The sequence below is a fragment of the Arachis stenosperma genome, chromosome 9 (genome assembly GCF_014773155.1).
Source record: "Arachis stenosperma cultivar V10309 chromosome 9, arast.V10309.gnm1.PFL2, whole genome shotgun sequence".
In the NCBI taxonomy this organism is placed as follows: Eukaryota; Viridiplantae; Streptophyta; class Magnoliopsida; order Fabales; family Fabaceae; genus Arachis; species Arachis stenosperma.
Genome location: NC_080385.1, coordinates 9,564,111 through 9,591,452, shown reverse-complemented (window position 1 = coordinate 9,591,452; position 27,342 = coordinate 9,564,111). Strand labels below are relative to the sequence as shown.

At 39.6% G+C, this 27,342-nt stretch overlaps 2 non-coding genes across 2 annotated transcripts; one reads left to right on the top strand and one right to left on the bottom strand.

Annotated features, from left to right (window-relative positions):
• Positions 1-7,475: 7,475 nt before the first annotated feature.
• LOC130953622 (small nucleolar RNA R71) lies at positions 7,476-7,583 on the bottom strand. Its single transcript, XR_009075784.1, has one exon. It is a non-coding gene; the product is annotated as a small nucleolar RNA R71 (small nucleolar RNA).
• A 13,779-nt stretch (positions 7,584-21,362) lies between these two features.
• On the top strand, positions 21,363-21,470 carry LOC130952955 (small nucleolar RNA R71). Its single transcript, XR_009075128.1, has one exon. It is a non-coding gene; the product is annotated as a small nucleolar RNA R71 (small nucleolar RNA).
• Positions 21,471-27,342: the final 5,872 nt, after the last annotated feature.

Below are 27,342 nucleotides of genomic sequence, written 5' to 3'. Positions count from 1 at the left end.
AGATTGAAGCACGTCACAGTCATTCAATCATTGAATCCTACTCAGAATACCACGGACAAGGTTTAGACCTTCCGGATTCTCTTGAATGCCGCCATCAGTCCTAGCTTATACCACGAAGATTCCGGTTAAAGAACCTAAGAGATAACTACTCAATCTAAGATAGAACAGAGGTGGTTGTCAGGCACATGTTCATAGTTGAGAATGATGATGATTGTCACGGATCATCACATTCATCCGGATTCAGAACAAGTGTTATCTTAGAATCGAAGCAAGCATGATTGAATAAGAAACAGTAGTAATTGCATTAATTCATCAAGACACAGCAGAGCTCCTCACCCCCAACCATGGGGTTTAGAGGCTCATACTGTGGAAAGAAACGTGTAAAAATGTTATGAGGTCATAAGGTACGGATACAATGTCAAAAGATCCTATAAGTAGTAAACTAGTGTCCTAAGGTTTACAGAAATGAGTAAATGACAGAAAAATCCACTTCCGGGCCCACTTGGTGTGTGCTTGGGCTGAGCAATGAAGGAATTTCGTGTAGAGACCTTTTCTGGAGTTAAACGCCAGCTTTCATGCCAGTTTGGGCGTTTAACTCCAATTTTTATGCCAGTTCCGGCGTTTAACGCTGGAATTTCTGTAGGTGACTTTGAGCGCCGGTTTGGGCCATCAAATCTTGGGCAAAGTATGGACTATTATATATTGCTGAAAAGCCCAAGATGTCTACTTTCCAATGCCGTTGAGAGCGCGCCAATTGGGCTTCTGTAGCTCCAGAAAATCCACTTCGAGTGCAGGGAGGTCAGAATCCAACAGCATCTGCAGTCCTTTTCAGTCTCTGGATCAGATTTTTGCTCAGGACCCTCAATTTCAGCCAGAAAATACCTGAAATCACAGAAAAACACACAAACTCATAGTAAAGTCCAGAAAAGTGAATTTTAATTAAAAACTAATAAAAATATACTAAAAACTAACTAAATCATACTAAAAACATACTAAAAACAATGCCAAAAAGCATACAAATTATCCGCTCATCAATGTGTAAGTAATCTAAGTTTGGTAGGTAGCCTTTCCAAATTTCATAAGGGGTTTTCTTCAAAAATTTCCTTATGATTGTTCTATTCAAAATGTGGCAAGCCGTATTGACTGCTTCAGCCCTAAGGAATTTTGGGACATTACTCTCACAAAGCATAGCTCTTGTCATCTATTGTATGCTTCTATTTCTTCTTTCAACAACACCATTTTGTTGTGGTGTTCTTGGACAAGAGAAGTTGTGAGATATTCCAAATTCCTCACAAAAAGATTTAAACAAATTATTTTCAAATTCAGTTCCATGATCGCTTCTTATAGAAGATATTTTTAAATCCTTTTCATTTTGAAGTTTCTTGCAAAAAGGTTCAAAGGCTGAAAAAGCTTCATTTTTGTGTGCAAGAAATAAAACCCAACTAAACCTAGTATAGTCATCCACAATTACTAAACCATAATGTTTACCACCTAGGCTTTGAGTTCTTGTTGGACCAAATAAATCAATGTGTAGCAATTCAAGTGGTCTTTTAGTAGAGATGTCTTCCTTTGGTTTAAAAGAACTTTTTGTTTGTTTTCCCATTTGGCAAGCATCACAAGTGATATCTTTGTCAAACTTTATCAAAGGGAGACCTCTTACTAATTCTTTCTTTACAAGTTTGTTTATTTGAAACATACTTGCATGGCCTAATCTCTTGTGCCATAACCACTTTTCAGATTCTTTAGAGTGAAGACAAGCTACATTTTGATCCTTTAGTTCATCAAGAGTAAGTCCATACATATTATTGAAACGCTTGGCAACAAACATCACTTCATTTGTCTTTTCATTTACAACACAGCATTCAAGCCTTTTGAAAATAACTAAATATCCCAAATCACACAGCTGACTTATGCTCAAAAGATTGTGCTTTAAACCACATACCAAAAGTACATCATCAATGAAAGTAGATTGCTCATTACCTACTTTTCCAACAGCAATGATTTTATCTTTACCATCATCTCCAAAGGTCACAAAACCTCCATCATACTTATTTAGTTTAATGAAGTATGTTGATCTTCCAGTCATGTGCCTTGAACATCCACTATCCATGTACCACATGTTCTTTTTGTTCTTGGATGCTAGGCAAATCTGCATGATGATTTTCAAGTAGCCTTAGGTATCCAAATTAATTTGGATCCTTTGAAGTTAATCCATCTTGGTTGCCCAAGTGCATTGAAATCACAAACAACATTGTAGACTTTGTTTCCTACAACTCTCTTTTCAATGAAGCATTGTGCATATGAGTGACCAAATTTCTTGCAATTAACACAATGATTTTCTGAAGTATGTCGCTGAACTTGTGGTAAGTTAAATTGCTTGAAATGATTAAAGTGTTGAAAATTTCTAGTTTTTGGAGGAGATGCATTTCTTTTGACAAATTGATTTTTATTGAAGTTATTCCTCTTTACAAAAGCATTTTCACCAGAATTTCTTTGAACATTTTTACCTTTCGAATATAAGGTTTTGTTGTAAAATGGTGATTTCTTGAAAACAGCCTCATTTTTCGAAATGTAACCCAAACCTGGCCAGTTTGAACTCGGTTCAGTTCTTGGTGAGGGCTCAGTTTCACTTGTGTATACTTCATCAAATTTTTCTTCAAGTGTTTGAGTATTTTCAATACCAGATTTATTTGGTATGGTTTTGGTATTTGATGAAGAAGCCACAAATTTTATAGAGGAAACATTAGAAACTACATCTTCCTTGGCTATGTAGCCTAAACCAGATTTTTCAAACAATGGTCTTTGACTTGCAAGTAATTTGTCCAAGTTACTAGAACCTTGAGCAAATTTTGCTAAGTCACCATTCAGCCTTTTAATCATATCATTTAATCTTTCATTTTCAGCAATTAACTCATGTGAAGGATCCACGATGTGCTTTCTTTTTAATTTTTCAATTTCAGATTTTAGAAATCTGTTTTCTTCAATGATGTCCAAGGCACATTTAGTTTCCTTCACTTTTTCTTTTAAAAACTCATTTTCAGCTCTTAACACATCTCTTTCAGATTTTCATTCATTGTATTTGTCAAGCAGTTTTGAGGTGTTTAATGTAAGATCATCAATATAAGCATGCAAGTCCTCAATGGTCAAATCATAATAATTTACCTCATCAAGATTGTTGTTTCCAGCCATGAAGCAGTCTTTGTTATCTCCTTCAGATTCTTCTTCTTCATTTGAGTCATTTTAAAGATCCTCCCAAGCTGCCATGAGTACTCTCTTCCTTTCCTTCTTTCCTTTGTCCTCCTTTTTGAGCTTTGGACAGTTTGACTTGAAGTGTCCAGCCTCCTTGCAATGATGACACGTCACCTTGCTCAAGTCTATCTTGTGCTCCTTTGAACTTGAACCCTTGTATTTGCCCTTGCTCTTCATCATCCTTTTAAATCTCCTAGCAAAAAAGAAAAGCTCGTCATCTGAAATACCATCACAAGACTGATGAGCGGATAATTTATACACTTTTTGGCATTGTTTTTAGTATGTTTTTGGTATGATCTAGTTAGTTTTTAGTATATTTTTATTAGTTTTTAGTTAAAAATCACTTTTCTGGACTTTACTATGAGTTTGTGTGTTTTTCTGTGATTTCAGGTATTTTCTGGCTGAAATTGAGGGTCCTGAGCAAAAATCTGATCCAGAGACTGAAAAGGACTGCAGATGCTGTTGGATTCTGACCTCCCTGCACTCGAAGTGGATTTTCTGGAGCTACAGAAGCCCAATTGGCGCGCTCTCAACGGCGTTGGAAAGTAGACATCCTGGGCTTTCCAGCAATATATGATAGTCCATACTTTGCCCAAGATTTGATGGCCCAAACCGGCGTTCAAAGTCACCCTCAGGAATCCCAGCGTTAAACGCTGGAACTGGCACCCAAATGGGAGTTAAACGCCCAAACTGGCATAAAAGCTGGCGTTTAACTCCAAGAAGAGTCTCTACACGAAAATGCTTCATTGCTCAGCCCAAGCACACACCAAGTGGGCCCGGAAGTGGATTTTTATGTCATTTACTCATCTCTGTACACCCTAGGCTACTAGTTTTCTATAAGTAGGACCTTTTACTATTGTATTGAGATATCGGGGTAGCTATCTTCGTGTTTTATGCTATCTTAGATCACTGGGAGGCTGGCCATTCGGCCATGCCTAGACCTTATGCTTATGTATTTTCAACGGTGGAGTTTCTACACACCATAGATTAAGGTGTGGAGCTCTGCTGTACCTCGAGTATTAATGCAATTACTATTGTTCTTCCATTCAATTCCGCTTGTTCTTGTTCTAAGATATCACTTGTTCTTCAACTTGATGAATGTGATGATCCGTGACACTCATCATCATTCTCACTTATGAACAAGGTGACTGACAACCACTTTTGTTCTACAAGCAACCAAGGCTCTAGTGAATATCTCTTGGATTCCTGATTGCACGATGCATGGTTGATCGCCTGACAACCGAGTGCTCGCCTGACAAACGAGCCAACCATTCCGTGAGATCAGAGTCTTCGTGGTATAGGCGAGAACTGATGGCAGCATTCAAGAGAATCCGGAAGGTCTAACCTTGTCTGTGGTATTCTGAGTAGGATTCAATGATTGAATGACTGTGACGTGCTTCAAACTCCTAGCAGGCGGGGCGTTAGTGACAGACGCAAAAGAATCGATGGATTCTATTCCGGCCTGACCGAGAACCGACAGCTGAATTCCGCGTGCTGTGACAAAGCATATGCAATCGTTTTCACTGAGAGGATGGGAGGTAGCCATTGACAACGGTGAAACCCTACACAAGCTTGCCATGGAAAGGAATAAGAAGGATTGGATGAAGACAGTAGGGAAGCAGAGAGACGGAAGGGAAGGCATCTTCATGCGTTTATCTGAAGTTCCTACCAATGAATTACATAAGTATCTCTATCTTTATCTTTTATGTTATTTTCGTTCATCACCATATCCATTTGAGTCTGCCTGACTAAGATTTACAAGATGACCATAGCTTGCTTCATACTAACAATCTCCGTGGGATCGACCCTTACTCGCGTAAGGTTTATTACTTGGACGACCCAGTGCACTTGCTGGTTAGTTGTGCGAAGTTGTGTAATGCCATGGAATTGAGCTACCAAGTTTTTGGAGTTCATGACCGGGGATTATGAGAGTTGTGAAAAAGTATTGTTCACAATTTTGCGCACCAAGTTTTTGGCGCCGTTGCCGGGGATTGTTCAAGTTTTGAGCAAGCTCTTTGTCCGGTAACATCAGTGCCAAAATCCGGCAACAGCACCAAGTTTTTGGCACCGTTGCCGGGGATTGTTCAGTTTGGACAACTGACGGTTCATCTTGTTGCTTAGATTAGGTATTTTTTTCGAAATTCTTGAAGATGAATTCTAGAGTTTCATGATGATTTGTTGAAGTCTGGCTGGCTGAGAAGCCATGTCTAATCTCATTGGACCGAGGTTTCAACTTATCATCACAAGAGCTTGTTGATTTTTATCAATCTTGCTTTTGGAGCAGTGATCTGCTAAGGCTTGGCTGGCCTTTGGCCATGTCTAGTGTTTTGGACCGAAGCTTTCTTTGAAAGCTTGGCTGGCTGTGAAGCCATGTCTAATTCCTGGACCGGAGTCTTAGACTAGCATTGCACTGATTCCTGGAATTCTCATTAAGAATTTTGATACCTTTTTCCACTCAATTTTCGAAAAACACAAAAAAAAAATCAAAAAAATCATAAAACCCAAAAATTTCTTGTTTGAGTCTAGTGTCTCATCTTAAGTTTGGTGTCAATTGCATGCATTCATTCATGTGTCTTAGTGATCTTCAAGATGTTCTTGATGATTTCCGTGTTCTGATCTTTGAATTCTATTGACTTGAAGTGTTTTGTGTGTCTCATATGCATTCTCATTAGTGTCAGTAGTATACAAACTACTAAGTTTGGTGTCTGGCATGCATTGTTATTTGATTTTAGTTGCATTTTGATTATTCTTTATTATTAAAAATCCAAAAATATTTTTAATTTGTGTCTTTTCAAGTCAATAATACAGAGAATTGAAGATTCAGAACATACAGCAGAGGAATTGCACAGAAAAAGCTGGGCGTTCAAAACGCCCAGTGAAGAAGGACAGACTGGCGTTTAAACGCCAGCCAGGGTGCCTGGTTGGGCGTTTAACGCCCAAAAGGGTATAGTTTTGGGCGTTAAACGCCAGAATGTGCACCATTCTGGGCGTTTAACGCCAGGATGGCTAAAGGGGGAAGATTTTGTTTTCAATTCAAATTTTTTTTAAGTTTTCAGAATCTTTTCAAAATCAAATCTTTTTCAAATCAATTTTTCAATCAAATCTTTTTCAAAATCAATTTCTTTCCTTTTTCAAAGATACTTGCTAACAATTAATCATTTGATTGAACATTTCAAGTATGTTGCCTTTTCTGTTGAGAAAGGTTTAATGTTTGAATCATATCTTTTCTTGATAGCCAAGTTATTAATTTTTAAAATCAAATCTTTTTAAAATTGTTTTCAAATCATATCTTCTCAATCACACATTTTTTTTAAACCCAATCATATCTTCTTAACCTCATCTTTTTCAAAATAGTTTTCAATCAAATCTTTTTGACTTCTAATTTCAAAATCTTTTTCAAAAATCACTTGATTTCTTTCCCACTCTTATTTTCGAAAATTAAGTAATGTTTTTCAAAAATGTTTTCAAAATCTTTCACTTAATTTTCGAAAAATACTTCCCTTCTCCTCACATCCTTCTATTTATGGACTAACACTATTCCTTAATGCAAAATTCGAACTCCATCTTCTTTGATAAGTTTGAATTTTCTACTTCTGTCTTCTACTTTTCTTTTCCTCTGACACCTAAAGGAATCTCTATACTGTGACATAGAGGATTCCACATTTTCTTGTTCTCTTCTCTTTCATATGAGCAGGAGCAGAGACAAAGGCATTCTTGTTGAAGTTGACCCTGAACCTGAAAGGACCTTGAAGCGAAAGCTAAGAGAAGCCAAAGCACAACCCTCTTCAAAGGACCTGACCGAATTCTTCAAAGAAGAAGAACACATGGCAGCCGAAAACAACAATGCCAACAATGCAAGGAAGGTGCTGGGTGACTTTACTGCACCTACTCCCGACTTCTATGGGAGAAGCATCTCTATCCCTGCCATTGGAGCAAACAACTTTGAGCTTAAGCCTCAATTAGTTTCTCTAATGCAACAGAATTGCAAGTTTCATGGACTTCCATTGGAAGATCTCCATCAGTTTTTAGCTGAATTCTTGCAAATCTGTGACACTGTCAAGACTAATGGGGTTGACCCTGAGGTCTACAGACTTATGCTATTCCCTTTTGCTGTAAGAGACAGAGCTAGAACATGGTTGGACTCTCAACCTAAAGAAAGCCTGGACTCATGGGAAAAGCTAGTCAATGCCTTCTTGGCAAAGTTCTTTCCACCTCAAAAATTGAGTAAGCTTAGAGTGGAAGTCCAAACCTTCAGACAGAAGGATGGAGAATCCCTCTATGAAGCTTGGGAAAGATACAAATAATTGATCAGAAAATGTCCTTCTGACATGCTTTCTGAATGGAGCATCATAGGTATTTTCTATGATGGTCTCTCTGAACTATCCAAGATGTCTTTGGATAGCTCTGCTGGAGGATCTCTTCATTTGAAGAAGACGCCTACAGAAGCTCAAGAGCTAATTGAAATGGTTGCAAATAACCAATTCATGTACACTTCTGAAAGGAATCCTGTGAACAATGGGACTAATCAGAAGAAAGGAGTTCTTGAGATTGATACTCTGAATGCCATTTTGGCTCAGAACAAGATATTGACTCAACAAGTCAATTTGATTTCTCAAAGTCTGTCTGGAATGCAAAGTGCACCAAGCAGTACTAAGGATGCTTCATCTAAAGAAGAAGCCTATGATCCTGAGAACCCTTCAATGGAAGAGGTGAATTACCTAGGAGAACCCTATGGAAACACTTATAATTTTTCATGGAGAAATCACCCAAATTTCTCATGGAAGAATCAAGAAAGACCTCAACAAGGTTTTAACAACAATAATGGTGGAAGAAACAGGTTTAGCAATGGCAAGCCTTTTCCATCATCTTCTCAGCAACAGACAGAGAGTTCTAAGCAGAATACCTCTGACTTAGCAACCATGGTCTCTGATATAATCAAAACCACTCAAAGTTTCATGATTGAAACAAGGTCCTCCATTAGAAACTTGGAAGGACAAGTGGGTCAGCTGAGCAAGAAAATCACTGAACTCCCTCCTAGTACTCTCCCAAGCAATACTGAAGAAAATCCAAAAGGAGAGTGCAAAGCCATTAACATGGCCGAATTCTGGGAGGAAGAAGAGGCAGTGAACGCCACTGAGGAAAGCCTCACTGGACGTCCACTGGCCTCCAATGAGTTCCCCAATGAGGAACCATGGGAATCTGAGGCTCAAAATGAGACCATAGAGGTTCCATTGGAATTACTTCTGCCATTCATGAGCTCTGATGAGTATTCTTCCTCTGAAGAGGATGAGTATGTCACTGAAGAGCAAGTTGCTAAATACCTTGGAGCAATCATGAAGCTAAATGACAAGTTATTTGGAAATGAGACTTGGGAGAATGAACCTCCTTTGCTCACCAAAGAACTGGATGACTTGTCTAGGCAGAAACTGCCTCAAAAGAGGCAGGATCCTGGGAAGTTTTCAATACCTTATACTATAGGCACCATGACCTTCAAGAAGGCCTTGTGTGACTTAGGGTCAAGTGTAAACCTCATGCCCCTCTCTGTAATGGAGAAGCTAGGGATCTTTGAGGTGCAAGCTGCAAAAAATCTCACTAGAGATGGCAGACAACTCAAGAAAACAAGCCTATGGACTTGTAGAGGATGTTTTGGTTAAAGTTGAAGACCATTACATCCCTACTGATTTCATAGTCCTAGAGACTGGGAAGTGCATGGATGAAACCATCATCCTTGGCAGACCCTTCCTAGCCACAGCAAAGGCTGTGATTGATGTTGATAGAGGCGAGTTGAGCATTCAAGTGAATGAAGAATCCTTGGTGTTTGAGGCCCAAGGATATCCCTCTATCACCATGGAGAAGAAGCATGAAGAGCTTCTTTCAAAGCAGAGCCAAACAGAGCCCCCACAGTCAAACTCTAAGTTTGGTGTTGGGAGGCCACAACCAAACTCTAAGTTTGGTGTTGAACCCCCACATTCAAACTCTAAGTTTGGTGTTGGGAGGTCCCAACATGGCTCTAAGTATCTGTGAGGCTCCATGAGAGTCCTCTGTCAAGCTAATGACATTAAAGAAGCGCTTGTTGGGAGGCAACCCAATGTTTTATAATTAACTATTTTCTTTTGTTATTTTATGTCTTTTGTAGGTTGATGATCATAAGAAGTCACAAAATTAATGAAAAAAAAGCAGAAACAGAATGAAAAACAGGAAGAAAAACAGCACACCCTGGAGGACGCACCTACTGGCGTTTAAACGCCAGTGAGGTTAGCTGTTGGGCGTTTAACGCCCAGTCTGGCACCATTCTGGGCGTTTAACGCCAGAAAGGGGCACCAGACTGGCGTTAAACGCTAGAAAAGGGCAAGAACCTGGCGTTAAACGCCAGGAATGGGCACCAGCCCGGCGTTTAACGCCAGAATTGGCTCAAAAGGTGTTTTTGAATGCCATTTGGTGCAGGGATGACTTTTCCTTGACACCTAAGGATCTGTGGACCCCACAGGATCCCCACCAAACCCACCACTCTCTCTCTCTTCTTCACCAATCACCTCAACACCTCTTCCCCAAAAACCCCTCACCTATCAAATCCCTTCTTTCTCTTCACCACTCACATCCATCCTTCATAAAACCCCACCTACCCCACCATTCAAATTCAAACCACTTTCCCACCCAAACCCACCCTCAAATGGCCGAACATCCCTCTCCCTCTCTCCTATATAAACCCTCCTTCACTCCTTCATTTTCACACACCTTAAACACCATATCTCTCCCCTTGGCCGAATACAAAGCCATTCCCTTTCTCCTCATTTCTTCTTCTTCTACTCTCTTCTTTCTTCTTTTGCTCGAGGACGAGCAAACATTTTAAGTTTGGTGTGGTAAAAGCGTTGCTTTTTCGTTTTTCCATAACCATTTATGGCATCCAAGGCCGGAGAAACCTCTAGAAAGAGGAAAGGGAAGGCAAAAGCTTCCACCTCCGAGTCATGGGAGATGGAGAGATTCATCTCAAGGGTGCATCAAGACCACTTCTATGAAGTTGTGGCCTTGAAGAAGGTGATCCCCGAGGTCCCTTTTTCACTCAAAAAGGGTGAATATCCGGAGATCCGACATGAGATCCGAAGAAGAGGTTGGGAAGTCCTTACCAACCCCATTCAACAAGTCGGAATCTTGATGGTTCAAGAGTTCTATGCCAATGCATGGATCACCAAGAACCATGACCAAAGTGTGAACCCAAATCCAAAGGATTATCTTACTATGGTTCGGGGGAAATACTTGGATTTTAGTCCGGAGAATGTGAGGTTGGCGTTCAACTTGCCTATGACGCAAGGAGATGAACATCCTTACACTAGAAGGGTCAACTTTGATCAAAGGTTGGACCAAGTCCTCACAGTCATATGTGAAGAGGGCGCCCAATGGAAGAGAGATTCAAGAGGAAAGCCGGTTCAATTGAGAAGGCATGACCTCAAGCCCGTGGCTAGAGGATGGTTAGAGTTTATACAACGCTCAATCATTCCCACTAGCAACCGGTCCGAAGTTACCATAGACCGGGCTATCATGATCCATAGCATCATGATTGGAGAAGAAATAGAGGTTCATGAGGTTATAGCCCAAGAACTCTACAAGATGGCGGACAAGTCCTCTACCTTGGCAAGGTTAGCCTTTCCTCATCTCATTTGTCACCTCTGTTATTCAGTAGGAGTTGACATAGAGGGAGACATCCCCATTGATGAAGACAAGCCCATCACTAAGAAAAGGATGGAGCACACAAGAGACCCCACTCATCATGAGATCCCTGAGATGCCTCAAGGGATGCACTTTCCTCCACAAAACTATTGGGAGCAACTAAACACCTCCCTAGGAGAGTTGAGTTCCAACATGGGACAACTAAGGGTGGAGCATCAAGAACACTCCATCATCCTTCATGAAATTAGAGAAGACCAAAGAATCATGAGGGAGGAGCAACAAAGACAAGGAAGAGATATTGAGGAGCTCAAGCACTCCATAGGATCTTCAAGAGGAAGAAAGAGCCGCCATCACTAAGGTGGACCCGTTCTTTGATTTCCTTGTTCTTTATTCTTCTGTTTTTCGAATTTTATGCTTATGTTTATCCATGTTTGTGTCTTGTGATCATTAGTGTCTTAGTGTCTATGCCTTAAAGTTATGAATGTCCTATGAATCCATCACCTTTCTTGAATAAAAACGTGCTTAATTGAAAAACAAAGAAAGAATTGCATGAATTTTGAATTTTATAATAGTTTAATTATTTTGATGTGGTGGCAATACTCTTGTTCTCTGAATGTATGCTTAAACAGTGCATATGTATCTTGAATTTGTGGTTCATGAATGTTGGCTCTTGAAAGAATGATGAAAAAGGAGACATGTTACTGAGGATCTGAAAAATCATAAAAATGATTCTTGAAGCAAGAAAAAGCAGTGAATACAAAAAAAAAACGAAAAAAAAAACGAAAAAAAAAACGAAAAAAAAACGAAAAAAAAGGGGGGAAAAAGAAAAAGAAAGAAAAAGAAAGAATAAAGTTGTGATCCAAGGCAAAAAGAGTGTGCTTAAGAACCCTGGACACCTCTAATTGGGGACTTTAGCAAAGCTGAGTCACAATCTGAAAAGGTTCACCCAATTATGTGTCTGTGGCATGTATGTATCCGGTGGTAATACTGGAAGACAGAGTGCTTTGGGCCACGGCCAAGACTCATAAAGTAGCTGTGTTCAAGAATCATCATACTTAACTAGGAGAATCAATAACACTATCTGGATTCTGAGTTCCTAAAGAAGCCAATCATTCTGAGTTGCAAAGGATAGAGTGAGATGCCAAAACTGTTCAGAGGCAAAAAGCTAAAAGCCCCGCTCATCTAATTAATACTGATCTTCATAGATGTTTTTGGAATTCATTGCACATTCTCTTCTTTTTATCTTATTTGATTTTTAGTTGCTTGAGGACAAGCAACAATTTAAGTTTGGTGTTGTGATGAGCGGATAATTTATACACTTTTTGGCATTGTTTTTAGTATGTTTTTGGTATGATCTAGTTAGTTTTTAGTATATTTTTATTAGTTTTTAGTTAAAAATCACTTTTCTGGACTTTACTATGAGTTTGTGTGTTTTTCTGTGATTTCAGGTATTTTCTGGCTGAAATTGAGGGACCTGAGCAAAAATCTGATTCAGAGACTGAAAAGGACTGCAGATGCTGTTGGATTCTGACCTCCCTGCACTCTAAGTAGATTTTCTGGAGCTACAGAAGCCCAATTGGCGCTTTCTCAACGGCGTTGGAAAGTAGACATCCTGGGCTTTCCAGCAATATATGATAGTCCATACTTTGCCCAAGATTTGATGGCCCAAACTGGCGTTCAAAGTCACCCTCAGGAATCCCAGCGTTAAACGCTGGAACTGGCACCCAAATGGGAGTTAAACGCCCAAACTGGCATAAAAGCTGGCGTTTAACTCCAAGAAGAGTCTCTACACGAAAATGCTTCATTGCTCAGCCCAAGCACACACCAAGTGGGCCCGGAAGTGGATTTTTATGTCATTTACTCATCTCTGTACACCCTAGGCTACTAGTTTTCTATAAGTAGGACCTTTTACTATTGTATTGAGATATCGGGGTAGCTATCTTCGTGTTTTATGCTATCTTAGATCACTGGGAGGCTGGCCATTCGGCCATGCCTAGACCTTATGCTTATGTATTTTCAACGGTGGAGTTTCTACACACCATAGATTAAGGTGTGGAGCTCTGCTGTACCTCGAGTATTAATGCAATTACTATTGTTCTTCCATTCAATTCCGCTTGTTCTTGTTCTAAGATATCACTTGTTCTTCAACTTGATGAATGTGATGATCCGTGACACTCATCATCATTCTCACTTATGAACAAGGTGACTGACAACCACTTTTGTTCTACAAGCAACCAAGGCTCTAGTGAATATCTCTTGGATTCCTGATTGCACGATGCATGGTTGATCGCCTGACAACCGAGTGCTCGCCTGACAAACGAGCCAACCATTCCGTGAGATCAGAGTCTTCGTGGTATAGGCGAGAACTGATGGCAGCATTCAAGAGAATCCGGAAGGTCTAACCTTGTCTGTGGTATTCTGAGTAGGATTCAATGATTGAATGACTGTGACGTGCTTCAAACTCCTAGCAGGCGGGGCGTTAGTGACAGACGCAAAAGAATCGATGGATTCTATTCCGGCCTGACCGAGAACCGACAGCTGAATTCCGCGTGCTGTGACAGAGCATATGCAATCGTTTTCACTGAGGGGATGGGAGGTAGCCATTGACAACGGTGAAACCCTACACAAGCTTGCCATGGAAAGGAATAAGAAGGATTGGATGAAGACAGTAGGGAAGCAGAGAGACGGAAGGGAAGGCATCTTCATGCGCTTATCTGAAGTTCCTACCAATGAATTACATAAGTATCTCTATCTTTATCTTTTATGTTATTTTCGTTCATCACCATATCCATTTGAGTCTGCCTGACTAAGATTTACAAGATGACCATAGCTTGCTTCATACTAACAATCTCCGTGGGATCGACCCTTACTCGCGTAAGGTTTATTACTTGGACGACCCAGTGCACTTGCTGGTTAGTTGTGCGAAGTTGTGTAATGCCATGGAATTGAGCTACCAAGTTTTTGGAGTTCATGACCGGGGATTATGAGAGTTGTGAAAAAGTATTGTTCACAATTTCGCGCACCAAAGACTCACTCTCTTTTGGTTCTATTTGTGACTTGAGGGCTATTCCCTTTTTCTTTGAGTCTGTGTTTGTGTGTGTGGCTTCATAGGCAAGGAGTTTTCCTCTCAGCTCATCATAGGTTATGAGACTTATGTTGTTACTCTCGGTTAGGACAGTGGCAGTGTTTTCCCACTCTTTTGTGAGGCTTCTAAGGAGTTTTTTCACCAAGGTTTGTTCTGCATAGTTTGTACCCAGAGCATCAAGGTTGTTGATTATGATTGAGAATCTCTCAAACTCTTCATCAATGCTTTCTCCATCCTTCATGCTAAACATCTCGTACTCTTTTCGCAGCATATCAATCCTCGTTTCTTTGACTTGTTTAGTGCCTTCGTGTGTAACCTGGAGTTTTTTCCAGATTTCTTTGGTTGTCTTGCATCTAGACACCTTCTGGTACTCTTCAAAGCTGATAGCACAGTGAAGAAGGTTGATTGCTTTAGCATTCAGCTCTATCTTCTTCTTATCATCTTCATTCCATTCAGCTTCTTCTTTTGGAGTCACCACTCCATCAGCACTTGTTTTTGTTGGGATCTTTGGACCGCTCACAACGATCTTCCATATGTTGTAGTCAATGGATTGGATGAAGATCCTTATCCTTTATTTCCAGTAGGAATAGTTCTTCCCGTTGAAGAAGGGTGGCCGGTTGTTTGACTGGCCTTCAGTGAGGGTGTAAGCAACTGTGGTTGTGCCCAAGTTGTTTGCCATTGGATCTTTGCTCCAAGTGGTTAAGCTTGATTCTTGAGACCTTAGCTCCTGATACCAATTGAAGGTTGTGGTAGGCTTAGAGAAGGGGGGGTTGAATCTATGCCTTCCTTTTTAAGTTGCTGTTATGACCCTTTTTAAACAAAATTACAATTCTTTTTTTGTTTGAACTTAGCAACGGAAATTTGTGAGACAATTTATTTTTATCTCATGAATTTCAGAAAACAGAACTCAGCAGAGAAGAGAAAAGCGAACACCAGCATGTATCCTAGTTCGGTTGCCTTGTGATATGCAACCTACATCCATTCTCCTCCACAATTATGGAAGAATTTCACTATAGTTAACAGAATTACATACACCAATTTCACACTCAAGTTCTATCCTAACTTGACATTGGCTATACTAACTCCTAACTATTCACTCTTAGTGCTAACCCAACTAAGAAAGGGATACCAACCAGGTACAAGATACAAGACACTTAACCAACCTAAAGAAATCAGAAAATAACTCTAGGCTTTTTCTCTCAAGTGTATCACTCATCCTTTTTTCACTCATGGCTTTTACTTGAGCTTTCTCACAATGCCTTTTCTCACAAGAAATTACAAAAAGATAAACATAGAAAAGTACATTACAATCAGAAAAACATGAAGGAGATTGACTTCATCAACAACCTCTGTGCTATGCGAAAAACCAGATTGGCAAGCCTTTGATTCAGTTCTTCATACTGGCGGAATGCACCTTTGATTAGGTTACACTGTCCAATTAGTTGAACTTCTTCAAAGAGCTCTCTCAGAACAAAACCTCTATTCAGTGGTTTTCTCTCCTTGGTTTCTGAATGAAGCGCAAACCTCTTTTATCTCCTTGCATGATGTTGGATTCTTCTTCCAAGGTCAACACCTTGAACCTTGAGCTTCACCAACCCACAGACTCACTTTTTCTCTTTAATCCCCAGAATAGAAACTTTGCTTCTGACTTCTTTATCTTGACCGAAAGCCACAAAGCAACAACTATGGACATCTTCCTATGGTCAATTTGATCTTAGACCTTGAAAAACAACTTGGTCCCCAAGTCTTGTTTATGGCCGTGGATATACAGTAGATTAGGGCAGAAAACAACTTTTCTTTGTGTGCCATTTTCGGACTTGCAGAGTGTTGGGAGGAAGAGAAGAAGATTTGATACATGCAAGAGGAAATGGGTTACCTTTAACCTAAGCTTGATTTGGTTTGAACTGGGTGATTTGATATCTGCCTTTCAAGCTTAGTCTTTCTCTTTCTCTCTTCTTTGGTGAAAGGCTTATGGAAGAAGGTCTCTCTCTTTCTCTTTCTTACTTTTCTGAATCTTGTGATTTGACATGGTCGGTGAGGAGAAGAACGTTGCTTTGGTAAAAGCAAGATGGAGGGAATTGAAATCTCTTCGGGCTTGGATCGGGTTTTTCATAAGTTCAGCCCGTTGGTTTCTTGCTTTTGCTTCTTTGAAGAATTGAACTTGTGATGAATGATTTTGGGCTTTTTTTTTTATTTTACTTACCATTCAGCCCACTAACCTTTTCTGTTTATTTTTCATTCCATTTGGGCTATGGAATTGGATTTGGCCTATGGTGCGCGAAATTGTGATCACTACAACTTCGCACAACTAACCAGCAAGTGCACTGGGTCGTCCAAGTAATAAACCTTACGCGAGTAAGGGTCGATCCCACGGAGATTGGTGGTATGAAGCAAGCTATGGTCACCTTGTAAATCTTAGTCAGGCAGACTCAAATATATATGATGATGAACGAAAATAATATAAAAGATAAAGATAGTGATACTTATGCATATCATTGGTGTAAGAGCTTCAGACAAGTGTATGAAGATGCCTTCCCTTCCGTCTCTCTGCTTTCCTACTGCCTTCATCCAATCCTTCTTACTCCTTTCCATGGCAAGCTCGTGTAGGGTTTCACTGTTGTCAGCAGCTACCTCCCATCCGCGCAGTGAAAGCTAATGCACGCACTCTGTCACAGTACTGCCAATCACCGGTTTGGTTCCCTCCCCTACCGGAATAGAATCCCTCTTTTGCGTCTGTCACTAACGCCCAGTAGGTTACAGGTTTGAAGCACGTCACAGTCATTCAATCATTGAATCCTACTCAGAATACCACAGACAAGGTTTAGACCTTCCGGATTCTCTTGAATGCCGCCATCAGGTCCTGCCTATACCACGAGGATTCCGATTAAAGGATCCAAGAGATATTCACTAAGCCTCAGATGCTTGTAGAACAAGAATGGTTGTCAGTCACCTTGTTCATGAGTGAGAATGGTGATGGGCGTCAATCATCACCTTCATCATGTTGAAGAACAAGTGATATCTTGGACAAAGAACAAGCGGAATTGAATGGAAGAACAATAGTAATTGCATTAATACTCGAGGTACAGCAGAGCTCCACACCTTAATCTATGGTGTGTAGAAACTCCACCGTTGAAAATACATAAGCATAAGGTCTAGGCATGGCCGTGAGGCCAGCCTCCCAATGATCTAAGAACTAGATGTCCCAAGATGAAAATACAATAGTAAAAGGTTCTATATATAGAAAACTAGTAGCCTAAGGTGTACAAAGGTGAGTAAATGACATAAAAATCCACTTCCGGGCCCACTTGGTGTGTGCTTGGGCTGAGCAATGAAGCATTTTTCGTGTAGAGACTCTTCTTGGCGTTTAACTCCCGTTTTGGTGCCAGTTTGGGCGTTTAACGCTGGGAATTCTGAGGGTGACTTTGAACGCCGGTTTGGGCCATCAAATCTTGGGCAAAGTATGGACTATCATATATTGCTGGAAAGCCCAGGATGTCTACTTTCCAACGCCGTTGAGAGCGCGCCAATTGGGCTTCTGTAGCTCCAGAAAATCCACTTCGAGTGCAGGGAGGTCAGAATCCAACAGCATCTGCAGTCCTTTTGAGTCTCTGGATCAGATTTTTGCTCAGGTCCCTCAATTTCAGCCAGAAAATACCTGAAATCACAGAAAAACACACAAACTCATAGTAAAGTCCAGAAAAGTGAATTTTAACTAAAAACTAATAAAAATATACTAAAAACTAACTAGATCATACTAAAAATATACTAAAAACAATGCCAAAAAGCATACAAATTATCCGCTCATCACAACACCAAACTTAAATTGTTGCTTGTCCCCAAGCAACTGAAAATCAAATAAGATAAAAAGAAGAGAATATACTATAGACTCCAAATTATCAATGAAACTAAGCTCCAAATTAGATGAGCGGGACTAGTAGCTTTTTGCCTCCGAACAGTTTTGGCATCTCACTTTATCCTTTGAAATTCAGAATGATTGGCTTCTTTAGGAACTCAGAATCCAGATAGTGTTATTGATTCTCCTAGTTAAGTATGATGATTCTTGAACACAGCTACTTATTGAGTCTTGGCCGTGGCCCAAAGCACTCTGTCTTCCAGTATTACCACCGGATACATACATGCCACAGACACATAATTGGGTGAACCTTTTCAGATTGTGACTCAGCTTTGCTAAAGTCCCCAATTAGAGGTGTCCAGGGTTCTTAAGCACACTCTTATTGCCTTGGATCACAACTTTATTTCTTTCTTTTTCTTTCTTTTTTTTTTTTTTTTTTTTTTTTTTTTTTTTGTATTCACTGCTTTTTCTTGCTTCAAGAATCATTTTTATGATTTTTCAGATCCTCAGTAACATGTCTCCTTTTTCATCATTCTTTCAAGAGCCAACAATTTTAACATTCATGAACCACAAATTCAAAAGACATATGCACTGTTTAAGCATACATTCAGAAAACAACAAGTATTGTCACCACATCAAACTAATTAAGCTAGTTTTAAAGATGAATTTGAAATCCTGTACTTCTTGTTCTTTTGTGATAAAAACAGTTTTCATTTAAGAAAGGTGATGGATTCATATTCATAGCTTTAAGGCATAGACACTAAGACACTAATGATCATAAGACACAAACATGGACAAATATAAGCATAATTTTCGAAAAACAGAAGAATAAAGAACAAGGAGATTAAAGAACGGGTCCACCTTAGTGATGGCGGCTCTTTCTTCTTCTTGAAGATCCTATGGAGTGCTTGAGCTCCTCACTGTCTCTTCCTTGTCTTTGTTGCTCCTCTCTCATGATCCTTTGATCTTCTCCAATTTCATGGAGGAGGATGGCATGTTCTTGGTGCTCCACCCTTAGTTGTCCCATGTTGGAACTTAGTTCTCCTAGGGAGGTGTTCAGTTGCTCCCAATAGTCTTGTGGAGGAAAGTGCATCCCTTGAGGTATCTCAGGGATTTCTTGATGAGAGGGGTCTCTTGTTTGCTCCATCTTCTTCTTAGTGATGGGCTTGAGGTTATGCCTTCTCAGTTGAACCGGCTTTGGATGCCATAAATGGTTATGGAAAAACAAAAAGCAATGCTTTTACCACACCAAACTTAAAAGGTTTGCTCGTCCTCGAGCAAAAGAAGAAAGAAGAGAGTAGAAGAAGAAGAAATAGAGGAGAGGGAGATGGGATTTGATAGGTGAGGGGTTTGTGGGGATCCTGTGGGGTCCACAGATCCTTAGGTGTCAAGGAAAAGTCATCCCTGCACCAAATGGCATCAAAATCCACGTTTTGAGCCATTTCTGGCGTTAAACGCCGGGCTGGTGCCCATTCCTGGCGTTTAACGCCAGGTTGTTGCCCTTTACTGGCGTTTAACGCCAGTCTGGTGCCCCTTTCTGGCGTTAAACGCCCAGAATGGTGCCAGACTGGGCGTTAAACGCCCAACAGCTAGCATTACTGGCGTTTGAACGCCAGCTTCTTCTCCTCCAGGGTGTGCTATTTTTCTTCCTGTTTTTCATTCTGTTTTTGCTTTTTTCATTGTTTTTGTGACTTCTTATGATCATCAACCTACAAAAAAGATAAAATAACAAAAGAAAATAGTTAACTATAAAACATTGGGTTGCCTCCCAACAAGCGCTTCTTTAATGTCATTAGCTTGACAGAGGACTCTCATGGAGCCTCAGAAATACTCAGAACCGTGTTGGAACCTCCCAACACCAAACTTAGAGTTTGAATGTGGTGGTTCAACACCAAACTTAGAGTTTGGTTGTGGCCTCCCAACACCAAACTTAGAGTTTGACTGTGGGGGCTCTGCTTGGCTCTGTTTTGAGAGAAGCTCTTCATGCTTCCTCTCCATGATGATAGAGGGATGTCCTTGGGCCTTAAACACCAAGGATTTTTCATTCACTTGAATGATTAACTCTCATCTATCAACATCAATCACAGCCTTTGCTGTGGCTAGGAAGGGTCTGCCAAGGATGATGGATTCATCCATGCACTTCCCAGTCTCTAGGACTATGAAATCAGTAGGGATGTAATGGTCTTCAATCTTCACCAAAACATTCTCTACAAGTCCATGAGCTTGTTTTCTTGAATTGTCTGCCATCTCTAATGAGATTCTTGCAGCTTGCACCTCAAAGATCCCTAATTTCTCCATTACAGAGAGGGGCATGAGGTTTACACTTGACCCTAAGTCACACAAGGCCTTTTTGAAGGTCATGGTGCCTATGGTACAAGGTATAGAAAACTTCCCAGGATCTTGCCTCTTTAGAGGCAGTTTCTGCCTAGACAAGTCATCCAGTTCTTTGGTGAGCAAAGGTGGTTCTTCCTCCCAAGTCTCATTTCCAAATAACTTGTCATTTAGCTTCATGATTGCTCCAAGGTATTTAGCAACTTGCTCTTCAGTGACATACTCATCCTCTTCAGAGGAAGAATACTTATTAGAGCTCATGAATGGCAGAAGTAAGTCCAATGGAATCTCTATGGTCTCAATTTGAGCCTCAGATTCCCATGGTTCCTCATTGAGGAACTCAGAGGAGATTGGTACACGCCCACTGAGGTCTTCCTTAGTGGCGTCCTCCTCCTCTCTTTCCTCTCCATATTCGGCCATGTTTATGGCTTTGCACTCTCCTTTTGGATTTTCTTCTGTATTACTTGGAAGAGTACTAGGAGGGAGTTCAGTAATTTTCTTGCTCAGCTGTCCCACTTGTCCTTCCAAATTTCTGATGGAGGACCTTGTTTCATTCATGAAACTTTGAGTGGTCTTTATTAGATCAGAGACCATTGTTGCTAAGTCAGAAGTATTCTGCTTAGAACTCTCTGTCTGTTGCTGAGAAGATGATGGAAAAGGCTTGCTATTGCTAAACCTGTTTCTTCCACCATTATTGTTATTGAAACCTTGTTGAGGTCTCTCTTGATTCTTCCATGAGAAATTTGGGTGATTCCTCCATGAAGAATTATAGGTGTTTCCATAGGGTTCTCCTAGGTAATTCACCTCTTCCATGGAAGGGTTCTCAGGATCATAAGCTTCTTCCTCAGATGAAGCATCCTTAGTACTGTTTGGTGCATTTTGCATTCCAGACAGACTTTGAGAAATCAAATTGACTTGTTGAGTCAATATCTTGTTCTGAGCCAATATGGCATTCAGAGTGTCAATCTCAAGAACTCCTTTCTTCTGACTAGTCCCATTGTTCACAGGATTCCTTTCAGAAGTGTACATGAATTGGTTATTTGCAACCATTTCAATCAATTCTTGAGCTTCTGCAGGCGTCTTCTTCAGATGAAGAGATCCTCCAGCAGAGCTATCCAAAGACATCTTGGATAGTTCAGAGAGACCATCATAGAAAATACCTATGATGCTCCATTCAGAAAGCATGTCTGAAGGACATCTTCTGATTAATTGTTTGTATCTTTCCCAAGCTTCATAGAGGGATTCTCCATCCTTCTGTCTGAAGGTTTGGACTTCCACTCTAAGCTTACTCAATTTTTGAGGTGGAAAGAACTTTGCCAAGAAGGCATTGACTAGCTTTTCCCAAGAGTCCAGGCTTTCTTTAGGTTGAGAGTCCAACCATATTCTAGCTCTGTCTCTTACAGCAAAAGGGAATAGCATCAGTCTGTAGACCTCAGGGTCAACCCCATTAGTCTTGACAGTGTCACAGATTTGCAAGAACTCAGCTAAAAACTGATGAGGATCTTCCATTAGAAGTCCATGGAACTTGCAATTCTGTTGCATTAGAGAAACTAACTGAGGCTTAAGCTCAAAGTTGTTTGCTCCAATGGCAGGGATAGAGATGCTTCTCCCATAGAAATTGGGAGTAGGTGCAGTAAAGTCACCCAGCACCTTCCTTGCATTGTTGGCATTGTTGTTGTTTTCGGCTGCCATGGGTTTTTCTTCTTTGGAGAATTCGGTTAGGTCCTTTAAAGAGAGTTGTGCTTTGGCTTCTCTTAGCTTTCTCTTCAAGGTCCTTTCAGGTTCAGGGTCAGCTTCAACAAGAATGCCTTTGTCTCTGTTCCTGCTCATATGAAAGAGAAGAGAACAAGAAAATATGGAATCCTCTATGTCACAGTATAGAGATTCCTTTAATTGTCAGAGGAAAAGAAGAGTAGAAGACAGAAGTAGAAAATTCGAACTTATCAGAAAAAGATGGAGTTCGAATTTTGCATTAAGGGATAGTGTTAGTCCATAAATAGAAGGATGTGAGAAGAAGGGAAGTAATTTTTCGAAAATTAAGTAAAAGATTTTGAAAACATTTTGAAAAACACTAATTGATTTTCGAAAACAAAAGTGGGAAAGAAGTAAAGTGATTTTTGAAAAAGATTTTGAAATTAGAAATTAAAAAGATTTGATTGAAAACTATTTTGAAAAAGATGTGGTTAAGAAGATATGATTGGTTTTAAAAAGATGTGATTGAGAAGATATGATTTGAAAACAATTTTAAAAAGATATGATTTGAAAATAATTTTAAAAGATATGATTTGAAAACAATTTTAAAAGATATGATTTTAAAAATTAATGACTTGCCTAACAAGAAAAGATATGATTCAAACATAAAACCTTTCTCAACAGAAAAGGCAAAAAATGTTCAATCAAATCATTAATTGTTAGTAAGTATCTTTGAAAAAGGAAAGAATTTGATTTTGAAAAACTTTGAAAACTTGAAAAAAATTGATTTTGAAAACAAAATCTTCCCCCTTGTGCCATCCTGGCGTTAAACGCCCAGAATGTGCACATTCTGGCGTTTAACGCCCAAACTACTACCCTTTTGGGCGTTAAACGCCCAACCAGGCACCCTGGCTGGCGTTTAAACGCCAGTCTGTCTTCTTTACTGGGCATTTTTGAATGCCCAGCTTTTTCTGTATAATTCCTCTGCAGTATGTTCTGAATCTTCAATTCTTTGTATTATTGACTTGAAAAGACACAAATAAAAAATATTTTTGGATTTTTAATAATCAAAATGCAACAAGAATCAAATAACAATGCATGCAAGACACCAAACTTAGCAGTTTGTATACTACTGACACTAACAAAATGAGAATGCATATGAGAAACAACAAAACACTCAAGTCAATAGAATTCAAAGATCAAAACAAGAAAATCATCAAGAACAACTTGAAGATTAATTAAGACACATGCATAAATTCGAAAAATGCAAGAAGAACAGAAACATGCAATTGACACCAAACTTAAAATGAGACACTAGACTTAAACAAGAAATATTTTTGGTTTTTATGATTTTGTAATTTTTTTTGGCTTTTTTTTTTCGAAAATTAAGTGGAAAAGAAAATAAAGATATCAAAATTCTTAATGAGAATTCCAGGAATCATGCAATGTTAGTCTAAAGCTTTAGTCTAAAGGAATTAGACATGGCCGGCAAAGCTTCAGCAGGACATTGCATTCAGGAGCTAAATTGATGAAGATCAATCAGCTTTGGTGATGATAAGAACATCACCTTGAAACACTAGAATTCACTCTTAAGAACTCTGAAGAAAAAATACCTAATCTAAGCAACAAGATGAACCGTCAGTTGTCCATACACAAGAACAATCCCCGGCAACGGCGCCAAAAACTTGGTAGCGCAAAATTGTGATCACTACAACTTCGCACAACTAACCAGCAAGTACACTGGGTCGTCCAAGTAATAAACCTTACGCGAGTAAGGGTCGATCCCACGGAGATTGGTGGTATGAAGCAAGCTATGGTCACCTTGTAAATCTTAGTCAGGCAGACTCAAATATATATGATGATGAACGAAAATAATATAAAAGATAAAGATAGTGATACTTATGCATATCATTGGTGTAAGAGCTTCAGACAAGTGTATGAAGATGCCTTCCCTTCCGTCTCTCTGCTTTCCTACTGCCTTCATCCAATCCTTCTTACTCCTTTCCATGGCAAGCTCGTGTAGGGTTTCACTGTTGTCAGCAGCTACCTCCCATCCGCGCAGTGAAAGCTAATGCACGCACTCTGTCACAGTACTGCCAATCACCGGTTTGGTTCCCTCCCCTACCGGAATAGAATCCCTCTTTTGCGTCTGTCACTAACGCCCAGTAGGTTACAGGTTTGAAGCACGTCACAGTCATTCAATCATTGAATCCTACTCAGAATACCACAGACAAGGTTTAGACCTTCCGGATTCTCTTGAATGCCGCCATCAGGTCCTGCCTATACCACGAGGATTCCGATTAAAGAATCCAAGAGATATTCACTAAGCCTCAGATGCTTGTAGAACAAGAATGGTTGTCAGTCACCTTGTTTATGAGTGAGAATGGTGATGGGCGTCAATCATCACCTTCATCATGTTGAAGAACAAGTGATATCTTGGACAAAGAACAAGCGGAATTGAATGGAAGAACAATAGTAATTGCATTAATACTCGAGGTACAGCAGAGCTCCACACCTTAATCTATGGTGTGTAGAAACTCCACCGTTGAAAATACATAAGCATAAGGTCTAGGCATGGCCGTGAGGCCAGCCTCCCAATGATCTAAGAACTAGATGTCCCAAGATGAAAATACAATAGTAAAAGGTTCTATATATAGAAAACTAGTAGCCTAAGGTGTACAAAGGTGAGTAAATGACATAAAAATCCACTTCCGGGCCCACTTGGTGTGTGCTTGGGCTGAGCAATGAAGCATTTTTCGTGTAGAGACTCTTCTTGGCGTTTAACTCCCGTTTTGGTGCCAGTTTGGGCGTTTAACGCTGGGAATTCTGAGGGTGACTTTGAACGCCGGTTTAGGCCATCAAATCTTGAGCAAAGTATGGACTATCATATATTGCTGGAAAGCCCAGGATGTCTACTTTCCAACGCCGTTGAGAGCGCGCCAATTGGGCTTCTGTAGCTCCAGAAAATCCACTTCGAGTGCAGGGAGGTCAGAATCCAACAGCATCTGTAGTCCTTTTGAGTCTCTGGATCAGATTTTTGCTCAGGTCCCTCAATTTCAGCCAGAAAATACCTGAAATCACAGAAAAACACACAAACTCATAGTAAAGTCCAGAAAAGTGAATTTTAACTAAAAACTAATAAAAATATACTAAAAACTAACTAGATCATACTAAAAATATACTAAAAACAATGCCAAAAAGCATACAAATTATCCGCTCATCAGCCTACAATACATAATAAATAATTAGTAATATGTAATTTACTAATTATTTATTTACCAAAAATAATGTTTGTCATCACTAATAACTTTAGTTAATTTCTTAACTCAACATATTTTATTCCCAACTCATTGCTGCTTGCTTTCTGAAATTATTAAAGTACTGTTTGATGCTTTTTGAATATCTCAAAACCCTTTTCTGCTTGCCTAACTAATCTTATCAAACGCTATTGTTGCTTAATCCATCAATCCTCGTGGGATCGACCCTTACTCACGTAAGGTATTACTTGGTACGACCCGGTGCACTTGCCGGTTAGTTAGTGTGGTTGTAAAATTCCGCACCAAGTTTTTGACGCCGTTGCTGGGGATTGAAAGTGATTAATAACTATTAGTTGTTTGATTGCTTAGATTAGGCATTTTTATTTTTATTTTAATTAAATTTTGCTTTTAAATTTTTGAAAAAAAAAATCTCTTTTTTTATGTTTATATATATATTTTTTTCCTCTCCGTTACACTTCCTTTTTTTTCTTTCGTTCCCCCCTCCCCTTTACGTTTTCCTTTTTTTCTTTCTTTTATTATTTAAATAAAAAAAATTAAATAAAAAATAAAAAAATAAGATTTCGAAAAAAAATTTAATAAATAAATAGCACCAATATTTTTCTTAATTTCTGAAATTAAGTTTGATGTTACCTATTTATTATTTTTTTCTGTTTATTTTATTCAATATTTTTATCTCTTTACACAGGTTACCTCATTGGGAATTCTCTACACTCTGACGTAGAGATTCTCATTCTTTCTTGTTTTCTGTTTGTTTATGCGCAGGAACAGAGACAAAGAACATTTATTAGGCTTTGATCCTGAACCTGAAAGGACTTTCAGGTGGCATTTACAACAAGCAAGACTTTACAAGGCTGCATAATTCGCTATGGATCCGAATAATACTGAGAAGGCCAATGCAGCAAATCCGAATGAGAATGAACAACAAAGGAGAGTACTTGGTTCTTTCTCCACTCCTACAGCGGATCTGTATGGAAAGAGCATTGTGGTGCCTCCCATTGCTGCGAACAACTTTGAGTTGAAGCCTCAACTGGTCACTCTGGTGCAACCAAACTGCCAGTATCACAGTCTTCCCAACGAAGATCCAAATCAATTTATTTCTAGTTTTCTGCAGATTTGTGATACTGTGAAGACAAATGGAGTAAACCCAGATGTGTACAAACTCATGCTCTTCCCGTTTGCTCTGAGGGATGGAGCAAAGCTATGGCTGGATTTCCAACCCAAGGAGAGTTTGGATACTTGGAACAAGGTGGTTACTGAGTTTCTCACAAAATTTTTTCCACCAAAGAAGCTGACTAAGCTTAGGGTTGAAGTTCAGACCTTCAGGCAGAAGGATGGTGAGACTCTATATGAAGCTTGGGAGATATACAAATTACTGACTAGGCAATGCCCTCCGGACATGTTCTCCAAATGGACTCAACTAGATATGTTTTATGAAGGTTTGGGTGAAATGTCCAAGATGTGCTTAGATAATTTTGCAGGAGGTTCATTGCACAAAAAGAAGACACCGGAGGAGACTATTGAGCTTATTGAATGGTTGCAAGCAACCAATATTTATACTCCTCTAACAGGACTCCTGTGAATTCTGAAACCCCTCAGAAGAGAGGCGTGTTGGAAGTAGATGTTGTTAATGCTCTTCTTGCTCAGAACAAGCTAATGTCTCAGCAATCTACTTACTCAACAAATGGGTGGCATGCAAGTCTCAGCTATCAACACCCAAAATCCACCACAGGAAGTCTCCTATGACATGGCAAGTAATTTTGTGCAAAATGATAATTATGATTATGCTCAACCTTCTTTTGAACAGGTGAATTACATGGGGAGTGGTCCTAGAAATCCCAACAATGACCCATATTCTAAGACATACAACCAGGGATGGAAAAATCACCCAAATTTTGGATGGAAGGATCAACCTCAGAGACCTCAGAACTTCAACAATAATTCTCAGGGCAATTTCCAACAGAACAGTAATTTGGAAGCAATATTGACAGGTTTTAGACAAGAAACCAGAGCATCCATCAAGAACCTTGAGATTCAAATGGGTCAGATAGCCACCAGAGTTAATGAAATTGATCAGAGGACCACTAATAGCCTTCCTAGTAACACAATTCCAAATCCAAGAGAGGAATGCAAGGCTATCTCCGTGATAAGTGGACAAGTGGCAAGTACGGAAGCACAAGTTATGCAGGAAA